Source organism: Phocoena sinus, chromosome 5 (genome assembly GCF_008692025.1).
Source record: "Phocoena sinus isolate mPhoSin1 chromosome 5, mPhoSin1.pri, whole genome shotgun sequence".
In the NCBI taxonomy this organism is placed as follows: domain Eukaryota; kingdom Metazoa; phylum Chordata; class Mammalia; order Artiodactyla; family Phocoenidae; genus Phocoena; species Phocoena sinus.
The window spans coordinates 53960579-53975440 of NC_045767.1; the positions used below are offsets into that span (position 1 = coordinate 53960579).

At 40.8% G+C, this 14862-nt stretch overlaps 1 pseudogene; it reads right to left on the reverse strand.

Moving 5' to 3' along the window:
• Positions 1–7121: 7121 nt before the first annotated feature.
• LOC116754448 lies at positions 7122–7862 on the reverse strand (annotated as a pseudogene).
• Between the last annotated feature and the right edge of the window lie 7000 nt (positions 7863–14862).

Below are 14862 nucleotides of genomic sequence, written 5' to 3' on the forward strand. Positions count from 1 at the left end.
TAGATCACACCTGGTGGGTGGTGAGGATGAGCAATTCGCTACCCTGGAGAGAGAGCCCAGAGTTGCCAGGAGCCTTTGTGTAGAATCTGGAGCTGAAACTGTCACCGCTGGAGACACTGAAAGAGCCAGATCCTTGGGTAGCTTAGCCTCACTGAAGCCAGCCCAGATTTTTCAGTTATGTAAACCAATAAATTCTCTTTGTTGTTTAATCCAAATCTAAGTGAATTCTCTGTCACTTGCAACCACAAGAAATCTAAATGATTCAAGGCTGCTAATGCTACTCCTAGCCATGTCTAGCCAGCCTCTAAAGAAACTGCAATCTTGTGGTGAATGTGTCTTTGTTTTTGTGGCTTTTACCTCACCACGTATTCCACTCTTCTTTTTTCACATGGAACAAACCCCACTGTCTCTTAGGGAAAACACCTTCCCCAACTCTCACTCCAGCCATCCTAGCTAACCACACCTCCTGGCTCCAGCACTGGGCATGTGACCCAGGCATAACCAATCACGGCATTCCATTCACAGAGCTGATAGGATCACAGATGGGTACACTATCCTCAGACGGCCAATGAAAATAAGATTCAGGACTTTTAAGTCTTATTGAAAAGGCAGTTGGTGGATTTGCTGAGAGAGGAGGATATAAATAGATTTGTGAACACGTGTACCACCACATGGAGAGAACATTCCTAAAAACGAAGCAATAGAAAGAAAAGAAAGACAAGAGATAAAGAGATGGTGAGAGGTCTGAGACCTGGTCCAACCATGCCTGGGACATGTTCAGGAATAACTTCCTTCTTGTTAAGACAATTTGAACTGGGTTTTCTGTCACTCAAAGTTTAGCATCTTGATTAATATAGACCTGAAATTTTTTCCACATTAAAATAAATATTTTTATTTATTATAATATGCTTATTTTCCCCTAGTACAAAAGTAATACATGATTAATGAAGAAAATCTGGAAAACACAAAGAAAATATAGCAAAATTTACTTTTAGTACTACAACTCTGATGTTATGACTGCTAACCTCTTAGTGTATGTTCTTTGAGTCTTTTTCATGTGCATATTTATGGACGTCTACAATATAATTTCCAAATTATGCAGGTGCATTGTAATTTCTTTAATTTCTCCTTTTTAACAAATGAAGTCATTTTCTTTCCTTCTTTCTTTTCTTTTTCTCTCTTTTTCCTATTATTTACTATTTACTAGCATAAACATCTGTTTTGGTAAATCTTTGCTCACATCCATGTCCATCTCCTTAGAAAAAAATTGAATTGCCATATGCATAATAAACTTCTCATGAGGTTGCTCCCAAGTTTTTATTATAAATAATGTTTAAATAAACACATTTATGCATTCTTTTGTATAGAATTAATTCCTAAAAGTGGAATGGCCAGGTAGAGGGCATGCTTGTTGAAGGTTTTTAAAATTTTTTTTTAATTTATTTTATTTATTTCTTTTTGGCTATGTTGGGTGTCCGTTACTGCGTGGGCTTTCTCTAGCTGTGGAGAGCTGGGGCTAATCTTCATTGCAGTGTGTGTGCTTCTCATTGCAGTGGCTTCTCTTTCTGCAGAGCATGGGCTATAGGAGCGCGGGCTTCAGTAGTTGTGGTATGTGGGCTCAGTAGTTGTGGTGCATGGGCTTAGTTGCTCCGCAGCATGTGGGATCTTCCTGGACCAGGGATCGAACCCGTGTTCCCTGCATTGGCAGGCAGATTCTTAACCCCTGCACCACCAGGGAAGTCACCTTGTTGAAGGTTTTTGATACTCTGTCAAACTGCCCTGTGGAAGGTTATTTGACCCTGAACCTCTGGTGCTCCTCCCCAAGATCACACACACTGCATGTTACTGTTACCACATTACTGTCAAGATGAACATTTTCTTCATACGTCGTTTGGCTACTTGTATTGATTTTTTTTTAACTTTTTATTTTATATTGGAGTATAGTTGATTAACAATGTTGTGTTAGTTTTGGGTGTACAGCAAAGTGATTCATGTATACCTGAGCAGAGTTTCCTGTGCTATACAGTAGGTCCTTGTTGGTTATCCATTTTAAATATAGCAGTGTGTACATGTCAGTCCCAAACTCCCAATCTATTCCTCCCCACCGACCCTTCCCACCCTGGTAATTATAAGTTCGCTCTCTAAGTCTGTGAGTCTGTTTGTTTTGTAAATAAGTTCATGCATTGATGTTCATGTATTGACTTGCCTCTTCAAAACCCAAAATTTGGAATTCTTTTACTTTTCTTTCAGGAGTGATGGGTAGATAAGGCAACACCTCATTTTCAGTTATTTTAGTTATTTATCCAATGACATTTTCTGTAAGTGAGAGGAACAAAAACAAAAAAAACAAAAAACCCTTTAGGCTCTAATGGATGTATTTTGGTTAGAAACACCCATTGCCCATGGCTTCAAATTTTTGCTGACAATTTTCTGTATGCCGTGAGTTAAGTACAATGACTTGAGAGTTACTATTGTCTAGTCACACTACTTATGTAAAAGAGATTTGGAGCCAGACTTTCTGGGTTCAAATCCTAGCCCTCTTACTTAGTGATTTTGTGACATTGGAAACATTGCTCAAAATCTTTATGCCACATTTTCCTTATCTATAAAACCAGGGTAAAACTACCTACTTCATAAGATTGTTATATCATTAAGGTAAGATGAGTAAAGTACTTTTAACAAAGCTTCCTGGTACAAGTTCAGCCATCAATAGCATTAACTATTAGTAATGGAATATAAAATAGCTAAACCATATTGAATGTTCACTGAGATACAAAAGACAAAATCATCCCACTTGATCTTCATCAACTCTCTGAATCAGCTTCTTTTGTTACGTTCATTTTATAAATGAACTAAGTTACAGAGGGGTTAACTAACTTAGCCAAAATCTCCTTGTTAATATGTGGAACTGGAACTAAAGTCCAACTATATTGCCTCTGGAAGAATATAGAGGACAGATTGTTCACATTTAAAAATTGTTTTTTTTATTTTAACATCTTTTTTGGACTATAATTGCTTTATGTTGCATTAGTTTCTGCTGTATAACAAATATCCCCTCCCTCTTGCATCTCCCTCCCACCCTCCCTATCCCACCCCTCTAGGTGGTCACAAAGCACCGAGCTGATCTCCCTGTGCTATTCGGCTGCTTCCCACTAGCTATCTATTTTACATTTGTTAGTGTATATATGTCAGTGCTAGTCTCTCACTTTGTCCCAGCTTACCCTTCCCCCTCCCCGTGTCCTCAAGTCCATTCTCTACGTCTGTGTCTTTATTTCTGTCCTGCCTCTAGGTTCATGAGAACCATTTTTGTTTTAGAATCCATATATATGTGTTAGCATACGGTATTTGTTTTTCTCTTTCTAACTTACTTTACTCTGCGTGACAGACTCTAGGTCCATCCACCTCACTACAAATAACACAGTTTTGTTTCTTTTTATGGCTGAGTAATATTCCACTGTACATACGTGCCACATCTTCTTTATCCATTCATCTGTCGATGGACACTTAGGTTGCTTCCATGTCCTGGCTATTGTAAATAGAGCTGTAATGAACATTTTGGTACATGACTCTTTTTGAATTATAGTTTTCTCTGGGTATATGCCCAGTAGTGGGATTGCTGGATCATGCAGTAGTTCTATTTTTAGTTTTTTAAGGAACCTCCATACTGTTCTCCATTGTGGCTGTATTAATTTATATTCCCACCAACAGTGCAAGAGGGTTCCCTTTTCTCCACACCCTCTCCAGCATTTATTGTTTGTAGATCTTTTGATGATGGCCATTCTGACCAGCGTGAGGTGATACCTCATTGTGGTTTTGATTTGCATTTCTCTAATGATTAGTGATGTTGAGCATCTTTTCATGTATTTGAAGGCCATAATTTTGTTTAAAAAGTTTAATTGAATTCCCACTGTAGGTAGAACTTCACATTCTGTCTCCTACCACAAATCTAGCATTAGAGCATTTTTACCCAGCAACCTAATACATATTTAATGATGACAAGTATCACAAAAGGCAGGATATATATATTTTTTTCGGTACCCGGGCCTCTCACTGTTGTGGCCTCTCCCGTTGCGGAGCACAGGCTCCGGACGCGCAGGCCCAGCGGCCACGGCTCACGGGCCCAGCCTCTCCGCGGCATGTGGGATCCTCCCGGACCGTCTGGCAGGCGGACTCTCAACCACTGCGGCACCAGGTAAGCCCAAGGCAAGATTTATTTATTTATTTATTTATTTATTTATTTATTTACGGTATGCAGGCCTCTCACCATTGTGGCCTCTCCCGTTGCGGAGCACAGGGTCCGGACGCGCAGGCCCAGCGGCCACGGCTCACGGGCCCAGCCGCTCCCGGCATGTGGGATCCTCCCGGACTGGGGCACGAACCCGTGTTCCCTGCATCGGCAGGCGGACTCTAAACCACTGCGCCACTAGGGAAGCCCTCAAGGCAGGATATTTTAAAACAATTTAAAGTTGATATATATATCAGTTCCCTTACTGTCTGGTTATAGTAGATGAACATTTTTTAGAAAAAAATATATGAATGACATTACTACTAACCATGTATAAATGCTTAAAAGACTCTCCTTATTAAGGTAGCAGGGCTGTTACAATCCTAAACACTTCTTGTGGCTCTTCAATACCTTTGGGTGTCATTGTTTTAATTGATGTCCACATGTATTTTGTTAGTTTGGATTTAAATAGATATTCAAGCACCCTAACCACAAGTCCAATAAAGCTTGTCCCAATGACAGTTCAAGGATTATAACCCTGTTGGTAGGCAGAAAAGACGGTGCTGCTTTTACTTAATAAAGATTAGTGCTCCGATGTTGGGTAGATGTTTATATTGGTTCAGGGTGTGGGTGGTGACGTAGATTGAGAGGACAGAGCAGAGAAAGTGGAGAGTAAAGTGTTATTAGCAATAAAAGATAAACACTTCCGGAGAAATAATAATACTTTTGAAATAGGAATGAACCTCCCAGTCAGGCAGTTCAACCCCCTACTGCGAGGTGGAATCAGGCAAGTCTCTCCCCTAAACTGGTTACATAATATTTTTTTTTCCCCCTTAGGAGGTTTCACAACCTCTTTTATAAACTGTTAATGTGCTTATTCAATCGTATCATGGGGAAAGGTAACTAATTTTTAACTTTAACCAGGATGGCTTGACCTTCCCATGCTAAGTCTGGTGAACAAATGCAGGCTGCTGTTCCATAACCTTTCTTTGACTCATCACAAATTCCATCACAATAAATGATAAATACAAAGATTGAAAACGCTTTGTTTTCCCTTTCACTTGATTGAAATACTCAGCTTTAAATGTATTGCTATTTAAATGATCTCTCATCTTAGTCACCAAATCCATCATTTGGATCAAAAACATTAGGCTGGCACCCACCTACCCAGCCCTAAATCCAAGCAAATGTTTTCGAGGAAGGGACCATTTCACTGGGCTTTGAGATGGTTAGAGGCCATCCAACAAATCCATGTCGAAGATTCTTAAAACAAAGAACGTTGAAATGGTTCCTCCAAGAACGAGTTTGGCAGATGTTTTGATGTCTATATGTTTAAAGGGTGGGATGGAAATTGCCCAGCGCTGCAAGTCCGAATACCTCAGCTCTGGCTCTCATTGTGTGCTGTCCCAGGAGAAATGTCAAGTACTCTGAGCCTCAGTCTCCTCTTCTCTAAAATAAGCTTGTCAGAGGATCCATGGGCTACATGTGTGAACACAAGGGACGCCCGTTATGATTATTACTTCCGGGTAGACCTAATGTACGTCACCTGGGGAAATTAACGTCAGCCTCCAAGGCTGTAGCTTCAACTGCCTTGAATGGAAGGACCTGACCTGTGAACCCTAACTTGGTTTATTTTTTCTAATTAAAAACAATTTTTTTTTTGTTTTTTCTACCACTGTATTCCAACCTGAGTACCTCAATATAAAACTAAACCCTGGTGAAATGTTTTCCTTACTAATTTTGAATTACTGTGAATGTACAAGTTCTGCTAGCAGTTCAACACTTAAATAGATTAAATCATCTCTGACACATGGTAGATTTCATATAATGAAAATACCTAAAACAATTAGTGCAAGTATACTGACCTGATCAAAATAAAATGAACTTTGGAAAACAAGGCTGCAAGATTGTTACTAACATATCCAATATTTATGTTACAAATTACTGGTACATTGTTTATTATGGTTCCAGCCAGGTAGGAACAATTGAAGTCCCTTCCTTTCAAAGGAGGAGAGAAGGAAAAAAGTAGCTGTTTTAGTAACTGTACATTTGGTATACTTTTAAGCAACTCTTAAATATTATAGAAAAGTAATAAACATATATGGAGACTGCAATGCAGTACCCTATTTACAGTACAGCTGAAGATCGAATTTAAAATAATCAAGTTTGAATGTACATAATTGTTAGCGCGTTGACTATGTTTATGTCCAAAGGGCACAAAAGCCCCCTCCCTACTCCCAAACAACAAAAGCTATGTAATGGCCAGCAGTGATTAAACAGAAATCACAGACACCTGGTTTGTTTCACTTTTGTTGAAGAACTTACATGTTTGAAGGGAACACTATCCTTTAAGATGCATTTTATTAGTTTTCATGCTCCTAAAATAAGACGGGGTTACATTTGATTTTTTTTTTTACCCCATTTAAAAAATAACAGGACTAGCTATAATTTAGATGCCACTAATGTTCATTTTTTTCCCCTTGAAGATGTGGGACTGTTTCCTTGTGGCTAATTTGTTAAAATGTGGAACGTATACTTTAAATAAGGATACTAAGAGAAATTACAGGTTGCCTGAATATGGTAGCTAAGCATAAATATCTTTAGAACCTCCTTCCAAAGAAAGAATTTTTTTGGAAAAGTCCAAATGAGTAAGTTCCAAATCTTTTTCACAGAACTGGCTGGTTAACTGTGGGTTCAGAATCATTTGTTTATATCACTGGTGAAGAGAAATGAGTCCCGCTAACCTTCCAAGGAAACAAGGGTACACACAGCTCTCATTTCCCCCTTCCACTGCTAAAACATTAGTCAGAGGGTCACATGTATGTTATTAAAAATTAAGTTCAAAACACTTAAAATAATTCTGTATTAGAAACTTGCCTATTGTAAGTCTCTTCTTTTTGGAAGTCATACTGGGCTGGTTAAATGCTCCAATTCCACTGTTATTAACAATTAGGAAGCAGAAGAATATTCCAGTTAGTTTAAACTGGAGGTTTAGTTACTACAGCACTGACTCCTGGTTGGCTGCGTGGGTTCAGTAAGGTCTACTCCTCTTCCTCTGGCAGAATGTGCTCCTGGATTCTGTGGTTCATTCTTTGGCAACTTTTTAGCTATTGCCATGAATATTTCAGTTACATTCATTGATGTTTTAGCTGATTTCTCCAGAAATAATAAACTGTTGTCATCTGCATAGGACTGTGCTTCCTGGAAATTGACAGCTGTTTTATTGGCGAGGTCAGCCTTGTTTCCTGATAAAGCTATTACAATGTTAGGATTGGCTTGCCTCTGAAGTTCTGTAACCCAGTTTTTGGCTCTGACAATGGACTCTCGTTTGTGACATCATATACAACTATGGCTGCTTGCGCTCGTCTGTAGTACATGGGTGCTAGGCTACGGTATTGTTCTTCACCAGCTGTATCCCACATTTCAAACTTTACTGTTGTGTCATCAAGACACACAGTTTGGGCTAGAAAAGCAGCCCCCATGGTACTCTCTTGAAATTCATGAAAGTGGCCCTTCACAAAACAAAGCACTAGGCTCGATTTGACAAAAGCAGACTCTCCCAAAGTACTAGTTTGAACTGGCATATTTTATTTCCAGTATTTGGCCTGTTAGGTCTTGTTGCTCCTCAATTAGCCATGTCCAAATTTGAAAGAAGTCTCTAATTTCAGTCTCTTAAATGAAGTTCCAGGATGCAAGGAGTCAGTTGTTTTCTTTCTGGAGGTAAAGAAACCTGAGACTGCAGCGCCTGGGGCCGCGGCTCTGAAGCTTTGGGCTGCAGGTCCCAGACGGAGCCTGAGAGGCTAAGGCTGAGGCTCCCTAACTTGGTTTAAAATACACTCCTGGCAGTTTTTTCAGAAATTCACTATGGGAGCAGAGATAAAAAGAAAGTACTGAAACATCTCTGGCTGTTCCATAAAATCTTGGAGTTGTTGCTTTTATGCTGATTATTATCAGCATAAAAGATTACTAGGGCTTCCCTGGTGTCGCAGTGGTTGAGAGTCTGCCTGCCAATGCAGGGGACACGGGTTTGTGCCCTGGTCTGGGAAGATCCCAGATGCCGTGGAGCGGCTGGGCCCGCAAGCCATGGCCGCTGGGCCTGCGCGTCTGGAGCCTGTGCTCCGCAACGGGAGAGGCCACAACAGTGAGAGGCCCGCGTACCGCAAATAAATAAATAAATGAATAAAAAGATTACTAAATGGAAAGATTATTTGATGGAAATCATTTTGTCATTCCAGATCATCTCTAGATTAGCCTTTGCTTGGATGATAAAATACTAGATGAAATGACATTTTAAAAACTTCTGTTATAAAACACTGCTTCCTGAATGCATGCATGCCGAGTATAATGCCCTATGGTAAAGTGGTTGAGAGTCTGAGCTCTGGAGCCCTACCACCTTCAAATTTTGCTTTTGCCACTTTTTAGCTGTGTGACCTTGGACAAGTTACTTAAGCTGTCTGTGCTTTAGTTTCCTCGTTGTTAAATAGAGATAATAAAAGTACCTACCTTATAGGACTGCAGGGAGAACTTGCTAAATTAACAAATGGAAGACTTGGAATATTGTGAGCGCTATGCTCAGTGTTAGCCCTTAGAACAGTGTTTGGCAGTTAGGCACTGGGTAAATGTTACCTTTTACATTACTGTTTTAAATGATACAGGCTGTAATGCAGGAGAGTGGGAAGAACTCAGGAAGGGAGATTAGGACAAATCCATTTGGTTTATATGCTTTAGTCATTGTATCTACAGTGTTTATCAAACCAATTATCTTTCTTGAGAGCTACAATTTCCTGGGCATCTGCAGATACCCAGAACTCAAGATTGGAAGGAAACATGAAGCTCTAATAGTGGGTAATTAGAAGGAGCTCACTCTAAAAAATGTTTGTTTTTTAATAAATTTATTTATGTATTTATTTATTTTTGTATTTATGTATTTATTTATGGCTATGTTGGGTCTTCCTTGCTGCGCGCAGGCTTTCGCTAGTTGCGGTGAGTGGAGGGCTACCCTTCCTTGCGGTGCGCGGGCTTCTCATTGCGGTGGTTTCTTGCGGAGCACGGGCTCTAGGCGCACAGCCTTCAGTAGTTGTGGCACGCAGGCTCAGTAGTTGTGGCTCGCAGGCTCAGTAGTTGTGGCATGCAGACTCAGTAGTTGTGGCTCGCAGGCTTCAGTAGTTGTGGCACGCAGGCTCAGTAGTTGTGACTCGTGGGCTCTAGAACACAGGCTCAGTAGTTGTGGCGCACGGGTTAATTGCTCCGTGGCACGTGGGATCTTCCTGGACCAGGGCTCGAACCCACGTCCCCTGCATTGGCAGGTGGATTCTCAACCACTGGGCCACCAGGGAAGTCCCAAAATATGTTTGTTTTTTAATGGCGCTTTAAATGAGCTCATGGGAAGTTTATTATAAAATGCTTGCCTGCACCAAATGCCTTAATGGGAGAAGCCTTATTGAAATTCCATTGTTTAAATAATATACAGGCCATGTCCCTCCTGGAACTCTGTTCCCTCTGTGGGAGTCAAAGATTCTTTGAATGTCCCAAGGTATTCCAAAGCAATCACAAAATCACATTTCAGAGCTAGAAGGGGATTTAGAAACCATCTCCTCCTAAGCTTTCTTTTTACAGCTGAAGAAACAAACCCAATAGGGTTAAAGGATTTGCCTGAGGCAACTCAGCAACCTTGAAGCTAAAGTTGACCCCCAGTTTCTTTAACTCTTAGTCCAGCCCCTTGCTACTAACCTGTCCCCAGTCTTAGAGAGAGAGGGAGAGGGAAGGAAAGAGGGAGGGCCAGAGGGGAAAGGACCCTGCTACTTGCAGACTTGCAGATGGGGAGTGCCCCAGTTTTTTCCCTTTCACACTGAAAAAAGAATAAACTGATCACATACCTGTAGAAACAATTATAATTTAGCAGAGAAAATATCAAGGCTAAGCAATGAATCACCAAACATTCAAGGCAAAAGTTTATTACCTTTCTTGTTTATTTTTACTTCATCAGGACTAAAACCTGTTGCTATGTTGGGTCTGGGCAGCATTTTGTGATGCCTGCAGACAAACAGCGTGGCCAACTACCCAGGTGGTGAGGCTTTACTCTCCCGGAATATTCTAGCAAACAATGTAACCTGACACGGGTGTGACAGGGCTCTCTGGGTGGTTATAGTTTATCTTTGGCAATTCCTTCTGCACCCCTTCCACACCCATAAAACCATACAGAAACCATCCAGGAGCTGGGCTCGGGGAACAGGTACTCTGATGTGGGCCACTCCATCCCGAGGAAGTTATGGCTCCCCAGTCTAGGGTGCCCACCGTCCACAAAATAGATTTCTGTAAGAAGTGGACCCTACCAGAGGAGCACCCAATCGCACATATTGAATTTGGAGGGAAGAACACATAACTGTTTACTCAACTTAGAAGGTACTTGCAAATCACCCGCTCTCTTCCGTTGGTGAATAAACAAAGCTTATATGCAAATGATGAACACCAGTTTTGGCAAGGACTCCTAAGCAGTGTGGGTTGGCACGCCAGTGGAGACTTCATCGGAGGGTTCCTGTCTCCCATCTTTAACTTGGTGGGTTATCATTTAGTTATTCCAGTTACTTTTTTAAAAATTTTTAAATTTTTGGCCATGTTGGATCTTTGTTGCTGCGCGTGGGCTTTCTTTAGTTGCAGCGAACGGGGGCTACTCTTGGTTGCGGTGCGCGGGCTTCTCATCGCGGTGGCTTCTCTCATTGTGGAGCATGGGCTCTAGGCGCTTGGGCTTCAGTAGTTGCGGCACGAGGGCTCAGCAGTCGTGGCTCGAGGGCTCTAGAGCACAGGCTCAATAGTTGTGGTGCACGGGCATAGTTGCTCCGCAGCATGTGGGATCTTCCTGGACCAGGGCTCGAACCCGTGTCCCCTGAATTGGCAGGCGGACTCTCAACCACTGCGCCACCAGGGAAGCCCTCACAAAGGTTTTTGTTTGTACCTCAGATCATGTAGAGCCAGCATCCAAACACTAGTGTCTGCAGCCTAAATAGCCTTTAAGGCTTTACTTTTATAAAACAAAGAGGCTGCCTCTGAGGTGTGATTTTCCGTGCATGCTGGGACCCTCCGCATCCCCCTCCTTGGACCAGCTCGTGCCTGGAGTCCTGCCTATAGAGACTCAACAGTCAGTAAAAGAGTAATTTACCTGGACTGTACAGGTAGGCTTCAGACCTCTGTGAACGCTTGAGATTATGCACAGAGTTTGAGTGCATTTGCCCATTTTTAGCCCTAAGGGAGGCTCTTTAGGCCTTTGCTGGTAACCAAAAGAGTCGGTAACCACCAAAAGTTTAAGAATGATTGCTTTTTCTCATAAGATGTTTTAAGTTATTTACTATTGAATGTGCCTGAAAACACATAAACACATGACCATAAATTTTATGTCACAAAGAGGGCCAGCTGGAAACTTTGCCTAAGATATTTTCTAGGAAAACAAACAATAATTTTATTAGCTTTCTTCCTATTCTTTATTCAAAACAAAATATCTGTACTTTTTTTTTCTTTTTTTTAAATATCTGTACTCTTGAGAGAGATATTCACAACACAGATGCTACCTTTTCATTCTTCACTTCAAAAGTAAGGCCCGAGTGCAGGACTAATGGGGATTCTGAAACTGACTATGGAAGATGTTACCTCTTAGAGGAGAGATGGTCAAACTTCTGTAAACAGTCAGTAGTAAATATTTTCAGCTTTTTGGGCCATGTGGTCTCTGCTGCAACTTCACAGTTCTGCTGTTGTGTGGAAAGCAGCCATAGACAATATGTAAACAACTAGAAGTGGTGATGTTTCAATAAAACTTTATTTACAAAAACAAGTGGCAGGCCAGATTGTCCCATAACAGCAGTTTGCACCCGTCTTAAAGGTTTAAAGATGCTTGAATGAAAATAACAAGGCTCACATATTTGCCAGGTTTATGATGCATACCAACTTCAATCTACTTTGCAAAATACGAAATGCTGGATTATATTATTCTATTGATTGTTGTGTTGGAATGAAAGCATTTAATAATTTCAGCAAGTTATTCTACAGGCTGGGCAAGCAATGGGTGACATTAAACACCTGACAATTAAAATCAATAACTCCACATGCCACCATCAACAAAATGAAAAGAAAACCTACTGAATGGGAGAAAATATTTGCAAATGATATGACCAATAATGGGTTAATATCCAAAATATATAAACAATTCATACAGCTCAATATAAAAAAAAAAAGATTTAAAAATGGGCAAAATGGGCTTCCCTGGTAGCACAGTGGTTAAGAATCCACTTGCCAGTGCATGGGACATGGTTTCGAGCCCTGGTCCAGGAAGATCCCACATGCCATGGAGCAACTAAGCCTGTGTGCCACAACCACTGAGCCTGTGAGCCACAACCACTGAGCCCACGTGCCACAACTACTGAAGCCCATGTGCCTAGAGCCCATGCTCCGCAACAGGAGAAGCCACTGCACCACAACCAAGAGTAGCCCCTGCTTGCCGCAACTAGAGAAAGCCCGTACGCAGCAACAGAGACCCAACACAGCCAAAAATTTAAATTAAAAAATCAATAAATTTTTTAAAAAAAGATCAAAAGACCTGAATAGACATTTTTCCAAAGAAGAAATGCAGATGGCACAGGCACATGAAAAGTTGCTCAACATCATTAATCATCAGAGAAATGCAAATCAAAACCACAGTGAGATATCATCTCACACCTGCCAGAATGGCTATCATCAAAAAAAACCACGAATAACAAATGTTGGTGAGGATATAGAGAAAAGAGAACCCTCATACACTGTTGGTGGGAATGTAAACTGGTGCAGCTACCGTGGAAAACAGTATGGAAGTTCCTCAAAAAACTAAAAATAGAACTACAATATGACCCAACAATCTCACTCCTGGGTATATATCCAAAGAAAACAAAAACTCTAATTCAAAAAGATACATGCACCCCAATGTTCATAGCATTACTTACAATTGCCAAGATATGGAAGCAACCTAAGTGTCCATCAACAGATGAAGGGATAAAGAGGATATACATACATACACACACAATGGAATATTACTCAGACAGAAAAAAGAATGAAATTTTGCCATTTGCAACAATGCAGATGGACATGGAGGGTACTATGCTAAGTGAAATAAGTCAGACAGAGAAAGACAAATACTGTATGATATCACCTATGTGTGGAATCTAACAAATAAAAGAAATGAATGAATATAACAAAACAGAAACAGACTTCCAGATATAGAAAACAAACTAATGGTCACCAGTGAGTGGGTAGTGGGAAGGGGGAAGGGGCAAGATAGGAGTAGGGGATTAAAAGGTACAAACTACTGTGTGTAAAATAAATAAGCTACAAGGATATATGTGTGGTACAGGGAATAGAGCCAATATTTTATTAAAACTTTAAATGGGACTTCCCTGGTGACGCAGTGGTTAAGAATCCACCTGCCAGCACAGGGGACACAAGTTCAAGCCCTGGTCTGGGAAGATCCCACGTGCCATGGAGCAACTAAGCCCATGTGCCACAACTACTGAGCCTGCACTCTAGAGCCCACGTGCCACAACTACTGAGCCCACGTGCCTAGAGCCCGTGCTCCACAACAAAGACAAGGCACCAAAATGAGAAGCCCGCGCACGGCAACGAAGATCCAAAGCAGCCAAAAATAAATAAATAAATTTATATTAAAAAAAAACTTTAAATGGAGTAGAATCTATAAAACTATTGAATCACCATGTTGGACACCTGAAACTAATATAATGTTGTACCTCCACTATACTTCAGTAAAAAAATTAAGTAAAATAAGTAAAAGACATAGCTTTTAAAAAGAACTCCACATGTCAGATTTTTCCAGGGCATAAGACAAAAATAAAACCAGATTCTTTAAACCGATTTGTCTCCATGCAACTCAAACAAATCATATTTTTGGCAAATGACAATGATAAAATAATCCTTTTACCCTCAGGCCTCACTCCGGGTGGGAAATGCCTCTCGATCCTCCACAGGTAGATTTCTGTTTTTTCTAGAAACCTGATATGCTTTAGAATCATAGGCTTTTGGCAGCGCAAACACAAGCAGGCAGCACCTGCTAGGCTTCAGGCTGCTTCTTGTCCAACTGGGGAGAAAAAGTCATCTTTGTGATGCTTCCAAAGTCTGCAGTTTCCTTCATTTCTAAGGAAGAATAGAGAAACTCTGGTCTTCTTTTTACTTTCCACATTCAAAATAAGAGTCATTTTATCTTCCTGTTTAATATTTAGTTTTGCATGCTGTCTGGTTAGAACCTTCATATCCGCACAGTATCAGATCGCGAGGTTTGAACAAATGAACTAAGAGGAAAAGGGAAAGGGCGGGAATCGGCACCCTATGAACCAGAGGCAAGTCAGTCGAAAGATGATCAAAGAGCCCATCAAAATTGAAATCACTCCTCTGGAAAATAGACACCCTCAGAATGAGTGAGTGCTGACTTACCTACAGGAAAAACAATCAAAATGTATGTAAGCTCTGCCCACTGTCCACAGGAGCAAACAGCAGTTGCAAAAACATAGAGAGACAAACCAGGAAAGATTTTACACTGCCGGTAACAGATTTAAGTCAACACGAGTAGCCAGACTTCATACATGCCAAGGTAGAAGGTGGTACAAGAG